The sequence below is a fragment of the Globicephala melas genome, chromosome 2 (assembly GCF_963455315.2).
Source record: "Globicephala melas chromosome 2, mGloMel1.2, whole genome shotgun sequence".
NCBI lineage: Eukaryota > Metazoa > Chordata > Mammalia > Artiodactyla > Delphinidae > Globicephala > Globicephala melas.
In genome coordinates, this window is record NC_083315.2 from 76,398,563 (window position 1) to 76,415,734 (window position 17,172).

General features: G+C 40.0%; 1 protein-coding gene and 1 pseudogene across 5 annotated transcripts in view; one reads left to right on the top strand and one right to left on the bottom strand.

Moving 5' to 3' along the window:
* Positions 1-17,172, bottom strand: part of TCF12 (transcription factor 12) — a 379,393-nt gene that overhangs the window by 259,061 nt on the left and 103,160 nt on the right. The window lies entirely within an intron of this gene.
* The window catches only part of LOC138842597 (Krueppel-like factor 4 pseudogene), a 113,030-nt pseudogene that overhangs the window by 14,408 nt on the left and 81,450 nt on the right, over positions 1-17,172 (top strand).

Consider the following 17,172-nt stretch of genomic DNA (forward strand, 5'->3'; position numbering starts at 1 on the left):
CCTTCCAAGTCCTTATAAGTAGGAAATTTCTATAGTTTAGAAAAAAAAGATATAAGAAGCCAAAGTATCACATATTCTAAGAGTTGCTCTAAAAAGAAGAAAAAAACTAAACATCTTGCCACCACTATTCACACCAAATTATTAATTCACTTCAGGTAATAAGGCAGAAAAGGAAAGAAAAGACTAAAACTTTCCCCATCACCAACTGTGAAACCAGTAATTCCTAAGGTCAAAAGAGTCCAGGAATTACCACTGCTAAATAAAAATTCCACGTTATCGCAACATAATACCTCCCATTTTCAAATTTATTGTAAATTCTCACACAATAAAATTGACTTTATTTTCCTTTTGTTGTACAGTTCTATGAATTTTAACGCAATTATAATTTTCAGCCAGTATTTCTTCAAACATGTTTTTCTGCATCGCACTATTTCTCCTCTCCTTCTGGGACTCCAACGACACAAATGTTAGCCCTTATGTTACAGCTTCAGTTCTCTGAAGCTCTTATTTTTTTCTATCATTTTTCTCTTTATTGTTCAGATTGGAAAATTTCTCTTGCCCTATGAAGTTCAGTGACTCTCTCCTCTTTCCTCTCCTTTCTGCCACTGAATATATCCAGGGAGCTTTTATTATGATTACTGTATTTTTCAGTTTGAAAATTATATTTGATTCCTCTTTGTATCATTTACTTCTTTGCTGATACTTTTAGCTTAACACTTGTTGAAGGGGTATTTGCAATGGCTTATTCATGCATTTTTATAATGGTTGGTTAAAGTCTTTGTCTAATGATTCCAACATCTTCATTGTCTTGTCAGTAAGGTCTATTATCGCCTTTTCCAATGTGAGTTGAGGTATTCGTGGTTCTTTGCATATTGAGTAACTGTGGATTATATCCTTGACATTTTTAATAATACATTATGTAACTCAGGATCTTCCTGATTCCTGTGGAGTATATTGATATTTTTGTTTTCACAGGCAGTTGACCTGGTTAGGTTCAAGCTGCAAGTTCCAATATGCTTTCTGAAGATTGTGGTTTCAATGTCAGTTCAGTTTTCAAAGCCTTTACAATGCTTTTTAGATTTCCCATGGATACACCACCCAGTGGTCAGTCTGCAACCTGGGTGGAATTTTATCCAGCTCAGTTTTCAAAGTCTTTAAAATGCTAATTAGGGGGCTTCCCTGGTGGCAGTGGTTGAGAATCTGCCTGCCAATGCAGGGACACTAGTTCGAGCCCTGGTCCGGGAAGAGGGAAGATCCCATGTGTCGCAGGGCAACTAAGCCCTTGCGCCACAAATACTGAGCCTGCACTCTAGAGCCCATGAGCCACAACTACGGAAGCCCATGCGCCTACAGCCTGTGCACAGCAACAAGAGAAGCCACCACAATGAGAGAAAAACTAGAGAAAAAGCCCGCAGGCAGCAACGAAGACCCAATGCAGCCAAAAATTAATTAATTTTTAAAAATGCTAATTAGGATCTGATCCGTGCATTTGCACAGGTTCACAGTGAGCTCAAGTGTGTGTACACAACTTCACGGGTCTCTTTCCCAAGATCTTTCCTCTTCTCCCCATGGCACTTTCCAATTTCCTGAGAATACCCTTTTCTGTCCTCCAGCCAGGAACAGTCTACTTCTGTAACCACTGCCTGCCGGGGGTCAAACAATGGGAGGACAGACTAAAAACAATGGAGTTTGCCTCTGCCCACTTTGAATCACAGCATCAAAAAGAGAGTAAGGTTCCCCTCCCTCAGAGTTCTGGCTCCTTCAGACACCTGTTGTAAACTGATGTCATTACATGTGACTGCCTGAAACTGGGTTGTGAGAAAATAGAGAAAAAGAAAAAAAAACCCAAAAAAACAGAGAATGACCCAACTCTCTGAGCTTTTCAACTCCTCACGCCAGAATTAGAAGGCTTCTAGATCTCATTCTCTCTATACCACAGTGCTCAATTCCAGGTTTCTGGCTGCACTGAGGTCAGGCCAAGGGATCCTAGAGGTTTGGTGGTATTCAAAAACTGATGTTCTTCTCCAATCTGCGTGCTGCTATTTACCATGTATTCTGTCCAGGTTTTACAGTTCCATTCAGTTGCAAAGAAAGGGTGGTGTATGTTTACTCCATATTATCCAGAACCAGAGGATACCCCCTTTTTAAGTAAGTAAAGGAACCCTACCTTTCCTGATTTCTAAATTCTGAATTACAGAATCTGTTATCTTAACAATATTCTCTAATACCCAACTATGATGAGAAGCCAGGTCAGAAAGACTCAGAAGACAGATTTAATCCCCAAACCTCAAGCCAAACCATCCTTTTAGCCAAACTTTCAGCTGCAAAGGTGACAGAAACATCACTGACTAGCACTTCAGCAAAATGCAAAGAAGGCAGTGTTTTTCTGAGTTCCACAAGGCCACATCAAAGCCTTAGCAATCACCTGACAAGAGCCAACATTCTAAAAACAGGAGTAGCCCACAGCACATAAAAATAAAGGTAAAAAGTAGAAAAATACGGAGCTAGCAGTAAATGGTTTCTAAGACCTCATGGAAACATTTCCATGTTGTTAGCTTCATACATTACTTAGGTTTAGATGAAAAGTCTACTCCAGAAATAATCACTCACATAATAAACAATGGCACAAGTGTAACTGCCTTAACATTCTATTCAGTCTGAGTGGCAAGCCTAGTAGCTGGCATCAACCACACCATCCCCAAAATCAGGCAATTGGTTGGAGTCCATAGTCACCCAAACAGTAGAATTTGATGAGTAAAAAAAGGCTGCTCAGTCCAAAATATCTAATAGTAGCCAGCCACATTGCCTAAACTCCCACCATAGTAACTCACTTACACAAATGTGTTATCATGGTTATGTACATGCTAGACACTGTGCCATATGCTAATTAGAAAATTTCCATCTAGTGAGTCATATATAAATAATGGAATTAAGAGAAAGAAAATGGATATTAAATTATTTTTTCAGTATGATTACTGCTAGGTAAAACAGAAGAGGAAGAGAAAGAAGAGGAGGAGAAGGAAAAAAGATGAGGAGAAGGACAAGGAGGAGGAGGAGGAAGAGGAAGAGAAGGGGAGGAGGAGAAGGGGAACAGCAGGAGAGGAAGGGAGGGGGAGGTGAAGAAGGAGGAGGAGGAGGAGGAAGAGGAAGAACAAACACACTGAAATTTGTACTGTGTTTAGGTTTCAGCAGAGACACTGTAGGCAGTATTTTTCCTAGTTTTACTTCCTGCCCCCACTTTTTAAATTTCCTCTAATGAATATAATTACTTCAAAATAAGAAATAAACATTTATTAAAAATAAAGCAAGCTGTGGGGCTTCCCTGGTGGCACAGTGGTTGAGAGTCCGCCTGCCGATGCAGGGGACACGGGTTCGAGCCCTGGTCCGGGAAGATCCCACATGCTGTGGAGCAAGCCCATGTGCCACAACTACTGAGCCTGTTCTCTAGAGCCCGCTCACCACAACTACTGAGGCCCATGCCCCTAGAGCCTGTGCTCTGCAACAAGAGAAGCCATCGCAATGAGAAGCCCGCACACTGCAACGAAGAGTAGCCCCTGCTCACCGCTACTAGAGAAAGCCCGTGTGCAGCAACGAAGACCCGACACAGCCAATTAATTAATTAAGATTATATTTTTAAAAAAAGACTGAAGAGGCGGGAACACTCCCAAAAACATAAAAAATTTAAAAAATAAAGCAAGCTGCACGTAATTACCATATGACTCAGAAGTCAGACTCCTGGGTATTTACTCTACAGAAATGATAACTTGGTTCACAGAAAAACTGGTATAAAAATGTTCATAGCTATTCTAATCATATTCTCCAAAAACCATAAACAACATAAATGTCCTTTAACAGGGATAAAGAAACTGTGGTACATCCACATAAAGTAAGCATGGAAAACTGGTAGGGAAAAATTGGCAGAAACCTTAGGAGTCATCTAGTCTATCTTCCTAGTTAGTGTCAAGTCCTACCAACAGCATGCTAAGCTGATGGTTATGATATATCAGAGATGGGGTGCTCAGACCTCTCGAGATAGTCTTCACCACTGGTGAAACACAGAAGCTCTTGGAAAATTCTCTCTTAAATTGAGATGAAAACTGTGCTCCTCTACAGCAGTAGTTGTCCTGCAGGTGAAATCTAGCCCACTGTCTGTTTTTAGAAATAAAATTTTGTTGGAATATAGTCATGTGCATTTGTTTACCAAATGATTGCTTTCACGTTACAATGGCAGAGTTGAATGGTTGCAAACACAAAACCCAAAATATTTATCTGGCCCTTTACCAAAACAGTTTTTCTACCACTGTTCCAGAGGAACACCATAGAAGCCTACGCCCTCTTTTACATGACAGTATTCAAAAACCTGGAGCATAAATATTCCCATTTGTTCTTAGTCTTCCCACCCCATTTATTGGCTACTACTCCTATGTCACAGTAGTTCAAATCCTAAACACGCCCTTCTAGACACTACAGTTGATGAATATCACTCTTAAAGTATAAAAATGAATTCACCACCCCTTCGAAGATGACAGTGGAACCATTAGCATCTATGATTCTGATACCACATTCATATTAATGCAGTTTAAGGTTTTATTTACTTCTTTTTATGCTCCATCACATTTTTTACAGTAATAGCTTAAAAAAAAACTAATGTGCATGTATTACTTTTGTAAACAAAAACACTGTATGAGGATATATTCACAAATTCTTTCAACATAATTTGTATGTAGCTGGAGACCGGACATTATTTCAGGTATTTAAAGCACCTCAGTGATTATTTTCTCTTTCTCTTCACTTATTGTATGCTACAATTCTATTCTATTATGTTATTTGATACAAGCTTTTCAGTTTGAGGATTATTCTCCTGAATGAAACAAAATAGGCTCTGTAGTCAAAGTCCCAGGGGGAAAATTCAGGAAACAGGTACATCAGTAAAGAGAGATAGAAAAAAGGAAGCAAGAGGGTGCCCACAAGAAACCTCAACAAGGGACTTCCCTGGTGGTCCAGTGGTAAAGAATCCGCCTTGCAATGCAGGGGACTCAGGTTCGATCCCTGGTCAGGAAACTAAGCCCGTGGGCCACAACTACTAAGCTCGTGGGCCTCAACTAGAGCCCGTGGGCCACAAACTACAGAGCCCAGGCATCCTGGAACCCGTGTGCCACAACTACAGAGCCCACACACCCTGGAGCCTGTGCGCCAAAACTAGAGAAGAGAAAACCCACACACCACAACTAGAGAGAAGTCTGAGCACCACAACGAAGAGCCCGTGTGCCACAATGAAAGATCCCGCATGCCTCAACAAAGATCCTGCATGCCACAACTAAGACCCGACACAGCCAAAAAAAAAACAAAAGAAACCTCAACAAGTGTGATTTAGTGAAAATAACCAAAGGCTTATCAAGCAGAGAGGACTAGGCTTGATTTAGGCTCTGTTCCTTTTTAGCTATATAACATACAATTGTAATTTCAAAAGTAGATTAAAGTGAAGGTATAATGAATGAGCCATACACTACCTTAAATACATTTTAATCATAAGACATAACCCAATAGTGAGCTTCCTGACTAGTGTGCACAGTTCTTGAACACGTGGGGCTAATATTATAAAAAGCTGCTAATACCACTGATTGACACTATTCTTCCAATCAGGTGTTGGAAGGGTATGAGGCAGAAATTCTGGGTATTTTCTTGCAGTGCTAGCAAGCCCATTTGGCAGCAGCAGCTTTAAAGCCGTGAACTCTAATCGTGGTATCATTAATAAAACTGACATTTTAATCTTCATATGTCACTCTCTTGTGTCTTACTTTTCATTTGGTTCCAAATTTAGGATCAGGACTTTTTTTTTGAGTATGGATCCTCTGATTAGAGTTCCACATTGCCCTTCTTGCATAAAGTCATACTCCTAATGCATTCTCCACAGTGTTCAGAGCTTGTTTCTTTGAAGTACAGCAAAAACCAATGCATTTGCAAAGAAATAACTTCAGAATTTTTCTCTAATTTACACTCAGTAATAAGTACTTTATAGCTCCTTGTTCATTCTAAGTATTCAACTCAGCTTTCATAAAACAACCTTCTTTATGAACTCATTGGTTTAATTTTAAAAAAATAAGTATTAACAGTTTGAGAACAAATACAGTTGATTCTTGGTAAAGATACAATTCATGTGGTTGGAGCAGTACAGAAGCATACTAGAATATAACTGGTTACACATGAGGGACTAATGGAGCCATTGTCATCAGTCAGTATATTTTCCAGGGGGAATGAAAAGGATTCATTAATCTGGTTGGTAAAGAGAACGTCAATATCCTCAGCTTTAAAACGGGGATACCACTATCTTTCTTTTAAGGTTCCCATGATGATTAAATGATATAACAGGTAAAAAGTACCTAGAGAAGTATCTGGCACATACTAGGTACTCAATAAATACATACACTAAGCCAGCACTGAATGGAACCGAGCCCCACACCAATACAGAATCTCTATAACACAACTCAATATTATCTGAATAATCTACTTGAGGCAAAAACTGGGAATGCTGTTGGAGATTATTTCTCATAATCCCAGCTAACCTTTCAGTATGGAAACCAAAACAAATTTTTAAAATTTCCTAATAGCATAAATATGACTGTGTGTGTGTGTGTGTGTGTGTGTGTGTGTGTGTGTGTGTGTGTGTGTGTGTATCAATAGGGAGAGGAAAAGCCTCAATATCCTAAAAGAGAAGGAAAACCACCTGGCACTGTGCAGATTATTCCACTCCCACCTGTGTGAGCTACCAACAGTAACCTGTTCTCCTTTCAGTTCAGAAATCCCCTAAAATCAGGCTATTACTATTTCCATCTTCCAATCCCAAGGCCTGACAAGAGAGGACCAGTCCAAAAAATATGATTACCAGGGTCTAAGATTATTAAAAGAAAAAAAGAAATGTAAAACTATTCAGAATCACACTTCCTACCCTTATAGGCAGTATACTAAATGTGAGTTCATATCTGCTAGGTTTCAGTCACTGCAGTAGAATCATATAAGTGCCAAACTCACTTCTTTACCCGACTCCTATCCTACATGAACATTTCTATTACTATGAATTCTGAGGCATGCATCTCAATCTGAACAGCATTCCTAAATTATTTTCTGATGACTATAGAGAATCCTGGCACACGCCTGTATAATAAGCCACGGTTGATGCCAATGTTTCCTATCCCACCAGTAGTCTAACCTGCTACACTCAGGAGGCTTACCCCTGTCTTCCAATTTCAGCATGACACTCTGACCTCAGCTTGCCCCTCAAAGCTAAAAATACTTTAAAGGTTCTGCCCAGCTCTTGGTCCCAAGTCCTCTCTTTACTCACATTCTGCCAGAGAGCTAACTATTTGAGCTTTCCATATTAGAAATCTTAAGTTATCTTTAAAAAAATTGAATTCTTTTGTGAGGATGAGTCATAATTTTGTTCTATGTGGGGCAAAAAAATAAGCAGAAAAGATAATTCCCACCCTCAGAATGTTCTTAATCTAATTAGAGAAAACATATGGAAAGGAGTAAACATAAAATCAGTATAACACTACATGAAGCCTAAAAAAATACAAGGTGTTAATGTGTTTTACCTCCTCCATCCACCTCATTATAATACAAAAATTAAAGGTTGTTATCCTTAATTTCAAAAATGATAGATTGTTCCTCTTGATTTTGAAGCTCTTCACAAAGATAGCCATGCCACCCTCAGCATCTTATCCACACTTACTCATCCTCCTTCATGAAGTCTTCCCTGATTAACTAGAAGAAAGCTCAGCATTGTTCCACCTACACATAGTCCCAGAATTCTTCCATGTCTGCCACCTGAAATAACATGCTTTCCTAACTGCCCATATAGAAAATAAACCACTTAATCTATTTATTCAGTTGAGTACCTTTCCCAAGTGATCTTATTCAGCTAGTTGGTTTGTATTAGCTTTGAGTAAGACATAATGGTTCTCTATGTTGCTTGTCTACCTTAAGTTGCTTGTATATTCGGAAATGTAATGTGCAGGGCAAAATATAATCTATGGAAATTAGGCAACAAGTTAAATAATCACAGGTCTTCCCCTCATTACTTCTACATTTTTTCAAAAGGAGAAAAAAGCACCTTTTTAAAAAGACAGCCCTACCAATATGTCAAACTTTGTATGTAAGATGTTACTTCTCCAGTTCCATACTTGAAGAAATACAAATATAAGGTTTACAACATACCGAACTCTTTGCAAAAGGACCTCAAAATGCACTCAATATATTTGCCTCTGCTCCTACCTCAATTATAGACAGTTTTATCGCTTATTTCCTGACCACAATGTGTTAGTACTGCGCTATACACATATGACACACATCTCCTAGATTTTCAAGGAAAATCCCTACCTCATATACCCATTTTTTCCCATGAGAATGTCAAATGTACAATTAAACCTGACTAAATTGTTAAGACAGTGAATAAAAATAATTTTAATTCCTTTGTCTAAGAAAAGGAATTAAATAATCCTGATTTGTTGTTCAAAACACCTGGTTACTACGTTTATAACTGAAAGGCAATGAGAAAATACAACTCCTCTAGAGGCAGTGAGCAAAATACTTCTGAATCGTCTTCAATACTGATCACTAAAAAATTACATTTTGGCCAATGCCGGCCACCACATACAGAACTCTGCCTTCTTTCTCCTTAGATAGATTCCTAAAATTCAAGTTCCTACTAGACTATCAACACCTCCCCTTCTTAACAGGCTACCAAGCTCCAGAAACAGTTTGGTCTTGATTTCCTAGTAAAGCTCATTTAAAAAGTCAATTTAATTATCTCCTAAACCTCAGTCAGTATAGGCCTTCCACTCATTTAAGGTTTCTGTCCTCACACCTGAGTACACAGAGGGTTCCCCATCACCACCACCACCACCACCCCTCAATCGAAAAGAATCAGTATTTACTGTGGCTCATCAAAAGCAATACCTTTGTTGTTGCTATTGTTTTTCCAACCTGTTTTGTTTGGTTTTCATTTTGTTTTATTTTGTTTTTCCCAGTGACTACCTTCTGAATGGCTTGCAAAGATATTTAGACTAAAATGCAAACTTTAACAGCAATACCATAGTCTCTTACTGGGTGATCCTTGCACTCCCAAGAGCTTGCAATATGCAGAGGCTTGCCAAATTAATCTGGTGTCCCTTGCCTCCTCTCCTGGATTGCAGTATCTGACAAACCTTTATTCTGGGTGAGGAAGAAAACTACTTGAAGAAAAAAACTGTTTCATGTATACTGAAGTTCCAATATGTAATGTGGTGTCTCAGACTCACTGGGGAGAGTTCAGTACAAGGGATGATCTGTGAAAGTCTACAAAACAAGTCAATGTTCAAGCAATAAATCTAGACCCTTTCATAATTTCTGAAGTTGTTAGTTTTTTGTTGACCACTTTTTTTTTATTATCATAAACAACCTTGCAGTGAATATCTTTATACATCTATCTTGACACACCATTGCAAGTATATTTAAAGGAAATAATGTTGGGCTAGAGTGCTAGAGCAGGGCTGCATAAACTTTTTTTAGAGGGACAGAATTATTTTTGACTTCATGAGCCATACAGTTTCTGTTCCAATTACCCAACTCTGCCTTCTAGCACAAGTTTTGACCTTTACTGATACTCAAATAGATCATTTTTTTTAAATAGAGATATGGGGCTCCCAAATGGACACTCCAGAGAGAGCACCCATGATCTCTTTGTCAAGAATTGTGGTATGTCTGAGATTCTGCCCTATTTGTAAACGAACAAGGTAGACTGTCACAGTTTCATGGATGAAGGCAGAAGACCTGAGGCTCTTGAGTCAGAGATGACTCAAGCAGCAAGATGAGGCCAACCTACAATACTGACCTCCACCAGGTCCTCCAGGGTCCTGGGCTAAATCAGCTGAACAAATCCCATAAACCGTCAGGGTCAACCTTTAAAATCCAAATGACTTTCTCTTTTATGTGTCTAAAATGACCTTTCCACTTAGACCGTCAATCCAGGTAAAGGAATATATATTAGCAATTACACAGATTCTGCCTTGTAATCCATCTGGCTCACAAGGAAATCTAAGGCAATTCTATCATCCATAACAACCCTGGCCAGTGACTTGAGGCTGAACTAAATACCTTCTAGAGATGAGCTGGTATCACTGATCACTTCAGCTGAAGTCAGGGACCCATTTCATAACACCTACCCTAACTCCATCCTAGGGATAACTGCCTGCAGAGTATATGTAAGTAATGAATCAGCCATCCCTCCAAGAAGTTCCCCTAAGTAATCAAGGTTAGCCTAATTTTGGAGAGAACTCTACAATCATTCGAAAACTATATGATGTTACATTAAATACCTGAAGTTCTCTTACAAATCTCTTTATGGTGCAAGTCACTATGTTTTTGGTAAGGAGGCGAGTTAACATCTGACTTCCCTACAAGAAGTACAATGCTGGGAGCACATCAGGTACCCCTGGAAAGAGCTGTTTACAATTACTGGAGGTCCACAAGAGAGACCTAAATCAGTCAAGGGGCAGAGGCTGACAGTACCTCTAATGCGGCCTTTTAATGGGCTGGTGTGCCTTAGAGTTCCCAGTTTAGTTTGAATAACTGAATCTAGTCCTTATATTTTGGAGACTGCCTAAGAAAAGTCAATCCAACCCATCCTGTTTGTCCAAACATCAGCCAGATGGCATGCAGCCACTTCACAGAATGAATGAGCAATGGCTACTGTAAGGCGGGAAGGGAAGGCATCTGGAGGTGCTGACTAGTGTTTTGTGTAGGAGGTACAGGAGTGGGGCCCTCCCCCCTGCTATTTCCAACAGAACTCTCAGTAAGGTTAAGAGGAATGACAATCAAATCATGGTCAGAGGGCCTCCCTGGTGGCGCAGTGGTTAAGAGTCCGCCTGCCGATACAGGGGACAGGGGTTCGTGCCCCGGTCCGGGAAGATCCCACATGCCACGGGGCGGCTGGGCCCGTGAGCCATGGCCGCTGAGTCTGCACGTCCGGAGCCTGTGCTCTGCAACGGGAGAGGCCACAACAGTGAGAGGCCCACGTACCGCAAAAAAAAAAAAAAAATCACGGTCAGAGCCACCTGGGGATGAACAGCAGACCCAGCACCCAGTAAAATTTATGGCACCTGCAACAGTCTGGGAGCCTGCACTGGAAGTTTTCCTTCTGGAGGAAGTTTCTGGGGGCAGTTCTGAAAGATAAAGATCACTAATAACCCCACCTCACCCCTGCTTACTTCCCAGGGCCTAACATATTCCCCAACCTAGCTCACCCCTGTTCCCATGGTCTAACAGATTCCCCAACCTAGGAGCCAGGAAAAAACTAATGCTCCCACTCCAGTAGCCATAAATTCAACTTTTTTTTTTTTGCGGTACGTGGGCCTCTCACTGTTGTGGCCTCTCCCGTTGCAGAGCACAGGCTCCGGACGCGCAGGCTCAGCGGCCATGGCTCACAGGCCCAGCTGCTCTGCGGCATGTGGGATCTTCCCGGACCGGGGCACGAACCTGTGTCCCCTGCATCAGCAGGCGGACTCTCAACCACTGCGCCACCAGGGAAGCCTTTTCAACTTTTAACTAATAATTTCCTCCTCAGAGCTAGACTCATCATCTGAAAAGAGTCAAGTGCAAGAGAAACAAGCATTTTTTTTTTAATAAAAATTCCAGAGAATAATTATATGTACTCTCACTTCGACCCATATGAGCCATTATAAGGAGACTTGGTAATCTGTTTATTTGACCAAATGGTCATTATCCTTATAATCTAAGACCCTAGGATCCAACAAAGAATCTAGGTGGCTGAATGAGACTTACCTTTGAATCCCCTAAGACCCATTTAGATAGGCTGCCAGCTGGAGGGTATACCAACCAGGCTGTTCCGGGACTACCTTTAGGTTATTTTTTTAAAAAAGACCCACCATACCAAGGAATTTTCAAGATGCATCTATGTAACTCCCTACCCTTTTCATCCTGATCATTATCCAGAAAGCAAGCAAAAGAGCATGTTCGCTTTCTGGGGATACCCTTATTCAGTGACCAAACCACTAAGATGTGTAAACCAAGAGAAATGAGAGGGTCAAAAATGTTTTGAGCCTTTTTTTTTTTTTTTGACAATTCCAACACTCAACAATACTGAATAATGTCCATGGATGACTGGGAATACGGAAGGCCCACTGAATACCTTGACTATCAGCCAACCGTTGAGTGGCTTTGGAGATTAAAGGCAAACCACTGTCAAGATGCACATGGTCTGACAACCTGAACACACGACACAGATTAGTTTCAAGGGCCACAACGGTGTGGTCAGAGTTGGCTGATCAGATTGGTGCGACAACACTGTAACCTGAAAAAGTGTCAACAGCACTGAGGCACTCCCAATGGCTCCAAAAGGGAGTCAAAGGTGTAATGTCAATCTGCCAGCAGCAGGCAGGGATAGCAAACCACATAACATGGCCTCCACACTGTGAGGCAATAGGGTCAATTTCTGGAAGGAGCCACAATCCAGAATACAGCAGTAGTCTGTGCATTAGAAACATAGAGTGCTTCACTTTGTGCCCAACACCAGCCTCCTGCAACTAACCATTTTTAAGAGATCGTTGTAGGTATCAAATTGCTAAGGCACTTAGGTTCCACTGAATATATTTAAAAGAGCAACGTAACTACTTTATTTCTAAATGTCAACAACAAACACCTAAATTATATCCTTTGCAATTATTAAACTTATAATTTAAAAGTTTAGATGTCAACTTCAAAATGTACAAAGAGTTTCTTCAGATTAAAAGACAAGTCCAAAGAACTTCTCTGTATTATGGTATCTTCTCTGTACCAGGGAAGAAACCCTATAATTTCACTACTTCAGGCTTAATTCTTGATAAAACACAGGACTTTAGAAATGCTTCATTTTGCTGAAAATTCCTAGTTGTTAAGTCCACTTTCTTGCTGCAATATTCTTTTTTATATATATAAATTTATTTATTTATTTTTAAATTTTTGGCTGCATTGGGTCTTTGTTGCAGTGTGCAGCCTTCTCATTGCAGTGGCTTCTCTTATTGTGGATCATGGGCTCTAGGCGTGCAGGCTTCAGTAGTTGTGGCACACGGGCTCAGTAGTTGTGGCACGTGGGCTCTAGAGCACAGGCTCAGTAGTTGTGGTGCACAGGCTTAGTTGCTCCGTGGCATGTGGGATCTTCGCCGGCCAGGGCTCGAACCTGTGTGCCCTGCATTGGCAGGCAGATTCTTAACCACTGCGCCACCAGGAAGTCCCATGCTGAAATATTCTATTATTACCAAGTCTGTAACAGTGCCTGGTACATAGTAGGCACTTAATATATATTTACTGAATAAACTAAAATCAGAAGACAATGTTTAAAAATTTTCTCTGCCTTTCTAATACACTCCATCCCCATCCCACCCTAGGCAGATTAAATGCCTCAAGACAACCAGGGAGAAGATCATGTACATGGAAATGCAAAAGAGAAAAATATCATCTTTTTCTTTTTACATAATATTATACAGTTTCACAAAGAAACAAGTCTGTAACATCTTATATATAATGATCTCAAAGCAATCTATCTATCTATCTATCTATCTACCTATCTGGCTGCACCGGGTCTTAGTTGCGGCACTTTCTGTGCACAGGATCTTCATTGAGGCATGTGGGATCTTTTACTTGCGGCATGCGGGCTCTTAGTTGCAGCACGCAGGATCTAGTTCCCTGACCAGGGATCAAACCCAGGCCCCCTGCATTGGGAGCACGGAGTCTTAACCACTGGACCACCAGGGAAGTCCCTCAAAGCATTTTTTAAAGTATTTATTCTTAGAGACTCTCAGTAATTCTTTAAGGCAGTTAAATTAAGTCAAGCCTCTTACCCTTGCTCACAGAAGGAGAAAGGAAAGTAATATACTTATCTCAGAGGCACAAAGGAAACTACACAGAAAATTAAGCAAAAAAAAGAAACTATACCAGATTCAACAAAAATATTGCTGTGGAGAATAGTGTGATGTACCAGCTAATCTCTCTTAATAAAGGACTCATTCCCCTAGCTTTGGGGAGTACCTGTGCTATAGCTTTGCCCAACATTGTGCCCCTTCCTGGGCAGCCCACATACGATGACAGATCCATTCAAAACTAAAAGCCTGGCAATCTTAGCCCAACTCAGGACAACTCTGAAGGGACACTCTAGCAACTGAATACACAGTAGGGCTGGTCAAGGATGTCACTGGGCCTTAATCATAACTCAACTTTTCCCTCTGTCCAATCCTGCTTCCTTCCTTTCCTTTTCACAGATATTGATCCCAAGGGTACTCAATGAACATCCTCTAAGCTAAACGCTATCTCAGGCTTCCCATGGAATCCAATCTGCAACAGTTCTCAAGAGTCACACTTTTAGATCCGTAGAGCACACAAGAGGTAAAACACCTGTAACAGTTTGTACCACTTGTACATTGTAATAGTTGGAGAAACAATACTGTAAAATGGAAAGGCCACCACTATTTCTCTGATAGTCTTAATTGAACCAAAATATTTTCCTTAAAAAAAAAAAAATCAATACACTGCAAGTTCTGAACATGTTAAAGATCTCAGTGTCTACACCTATTATCATTGTTTTCCAGGTGGGAACAACACTTTTCACGTCTAAACCCAAATAACAGTAACTGAACATATTAATTTAGTATGTGAAACATCAGGTTATTCATAATCTTATGTTTTATATGATTTTCATACTTTAATTCTAATCATAATACAAATTCCCAATGTAAGTATTCTATTTTCTCTAAGCAAATTAAAATTCAGAAAAATATTCCTTCCACTAAGATCCTGCTTAAGAGGAAAGACTTTCCTGAAATGAAACAGCAGAATGCAAACATTTAGAAATAATTTAGACATCATAGCATCATTTCATATAATCTCATGCTAAGCAGCAAAGTTGAAACATTTTGTAATTTGGGTTAATTACATGGAGAAAAATAGGAAAACACTTCCGAGGTCCACTCTCATAGTTGGCTCTCAAAATGCAATCACTTCTCTTAGAAGTCCCTGAAATCATAAAATTCTTTTTTTAAAAAATGCTTATTTGTTTATTTTCACCGGGTCTTAGTTGCGGGAGGTGGGCTCCTTAGTTGTGGGAGGTGGACTCCTTAGTTGTGGGACATGGGCTTCTTAGTTGTGGCATGCAAGAGGGATCTAGTTCCCTGAGCAGGGATCGAACCCAGGCCCCCTGCATTGGGAACACAGAGTCTTAACCATTGCACCACCAGGGGAAGTCCCCATAAAATTCTTTAAAAATTGATAGAAAGCCTTCAGACTCTGTAAATATCTGAAATTAAAATTAATTTTTGGCAACACAAGAAATAAGGTAATGTGGGTGATGGGAGAAAAGCATTCTTTGGCAAAATACAGTTGGTTTCCTTGTTTCTTTAACATTTAATCACTTCAAAAAGTGAAAATGACTACCATGGTGAACAAAATTTTTATTAAACATTTTATACAATGTCTATATTGATGGTGTCAAACTGAGTCCAGAAGAAAACCAGCACAAACTCAAAGGCTGTCCTCCTTTCCTTTTTTTTTCCCCCTCCTTTACTTTAAGAAGGATCCTGATTTCTGATTCCTAAAATCTTTAAAAAGCACCAGCTCATAGCTCTACCTGCCCAGCTCTCAGACTCACAGCAATATGACTAAACAGAAATGAAGCCACATAAAGTGCCAGAAATTCTATTTTAGGGAAAACAACATCAAGAACATCTGAGGACTTATCACCCAGAAGAATACTTGTTAACCATACTCCAAAATTTAGAAGGTCTCCAAACTTCTTCTAGAACTAGACTGACCACATCAGCCCTATCCATACACCCCAGTATCCAGGTAGTTGTCACTTGCCCTGAGGCTGTTTTTAGATAATCAGCAAATTAGACAATAACTATTTTCCTTACTTTTGTTTTAAAGAAGGAAAAAGTCTTCCCTTATAAAAGAGATCAGCTCTGACCAACTATGAGTTAAAAACTCTTCTGCAGGGCTTCCCTGGTGGTGCAGTGGTTGAGAGTCCGCCTGCCGATGCAGGGGACACAGGTTCGTGCCCCGGTCCAGGAGGATCCCACATGCCGCGGAGCGGCTGGGCCCGTGAGCCATGGCCGCTGAGCCTGCGCGTCCGGAGCCTGTGCTCTGCAACGGGAGAGGCCACGACAGTGAGAGGCCCGCATACCACAAAAAAACAAAAACAAAAACAAAAACTAAAACAAAAAACTCTTCTGCAAATCAAAGTGAACTGATTCTACTGTGTCCCTCCTTCCTCCTATTCTTTTGTCTGTCAGTGTTAAGGTGGACTTGATTTAAATTTTTGCTTTTATGAAGAATTTACTGAAGAATTTTCATTTTTTATTTTACTAAGTTAGGTTATATATCTTGTATTTAAGTCTCAGAATTTAGCAACTAAGTTGTCTCTCATTACCCTACCACTGCTTCCCCCCCAGCAAATAAAATGAACATTACCAATGTTCTCTACTTGGGTCCAAGTTTTAGAGTTTGCACCTTTCCTGGCCTTCACTTATTGTCAAGGAGTTTCCAAAAGCTGGGATGGGGCAAAGCAGGAGGAACAATGAAGTAAAATATACTGCATGCAAAAATAAAATCATATATACAGAGAAAAGAGTCAGACCTTGTTAATACATCTACGTCAAATATACAACCCACAGTGGGTAAAAAAGGCATTATCTCTAAACCTGAGTTCCCTAATTACTAAGTCCCTATGATTCCCCCCACAGGCTACTTATATCTAACTTCAAATATACATGTCTAAATAGGTCATTTCATCAAAAACCAAAAACTGATTTTACATACAGACACACGGGGATTCACTTTTATTTTCAAATTGTATGTGGAAAATTCTATGGAAGTGTTTAATTTCAACTTGGGCTATGTATATGAGGCAGGCAGGATGAAAAGAATACCTCCTTTGGGACCGTGAATTTCATATAGCACAGAATAAATATGAGTTGAGAAATTCAGAGATGTCCCACATGAGCTTGATCTTTTGCTTATCTATAGCCCTGACATATTTATCAGTGTTTCTTCTGCTCTCTCTCTCAGCAATCAACTTAATTAATACACTTATAACACCCAACAAGCAAAGAGAGATACTTAATAAATGGTCTGTAATGGTGATATCAAAAA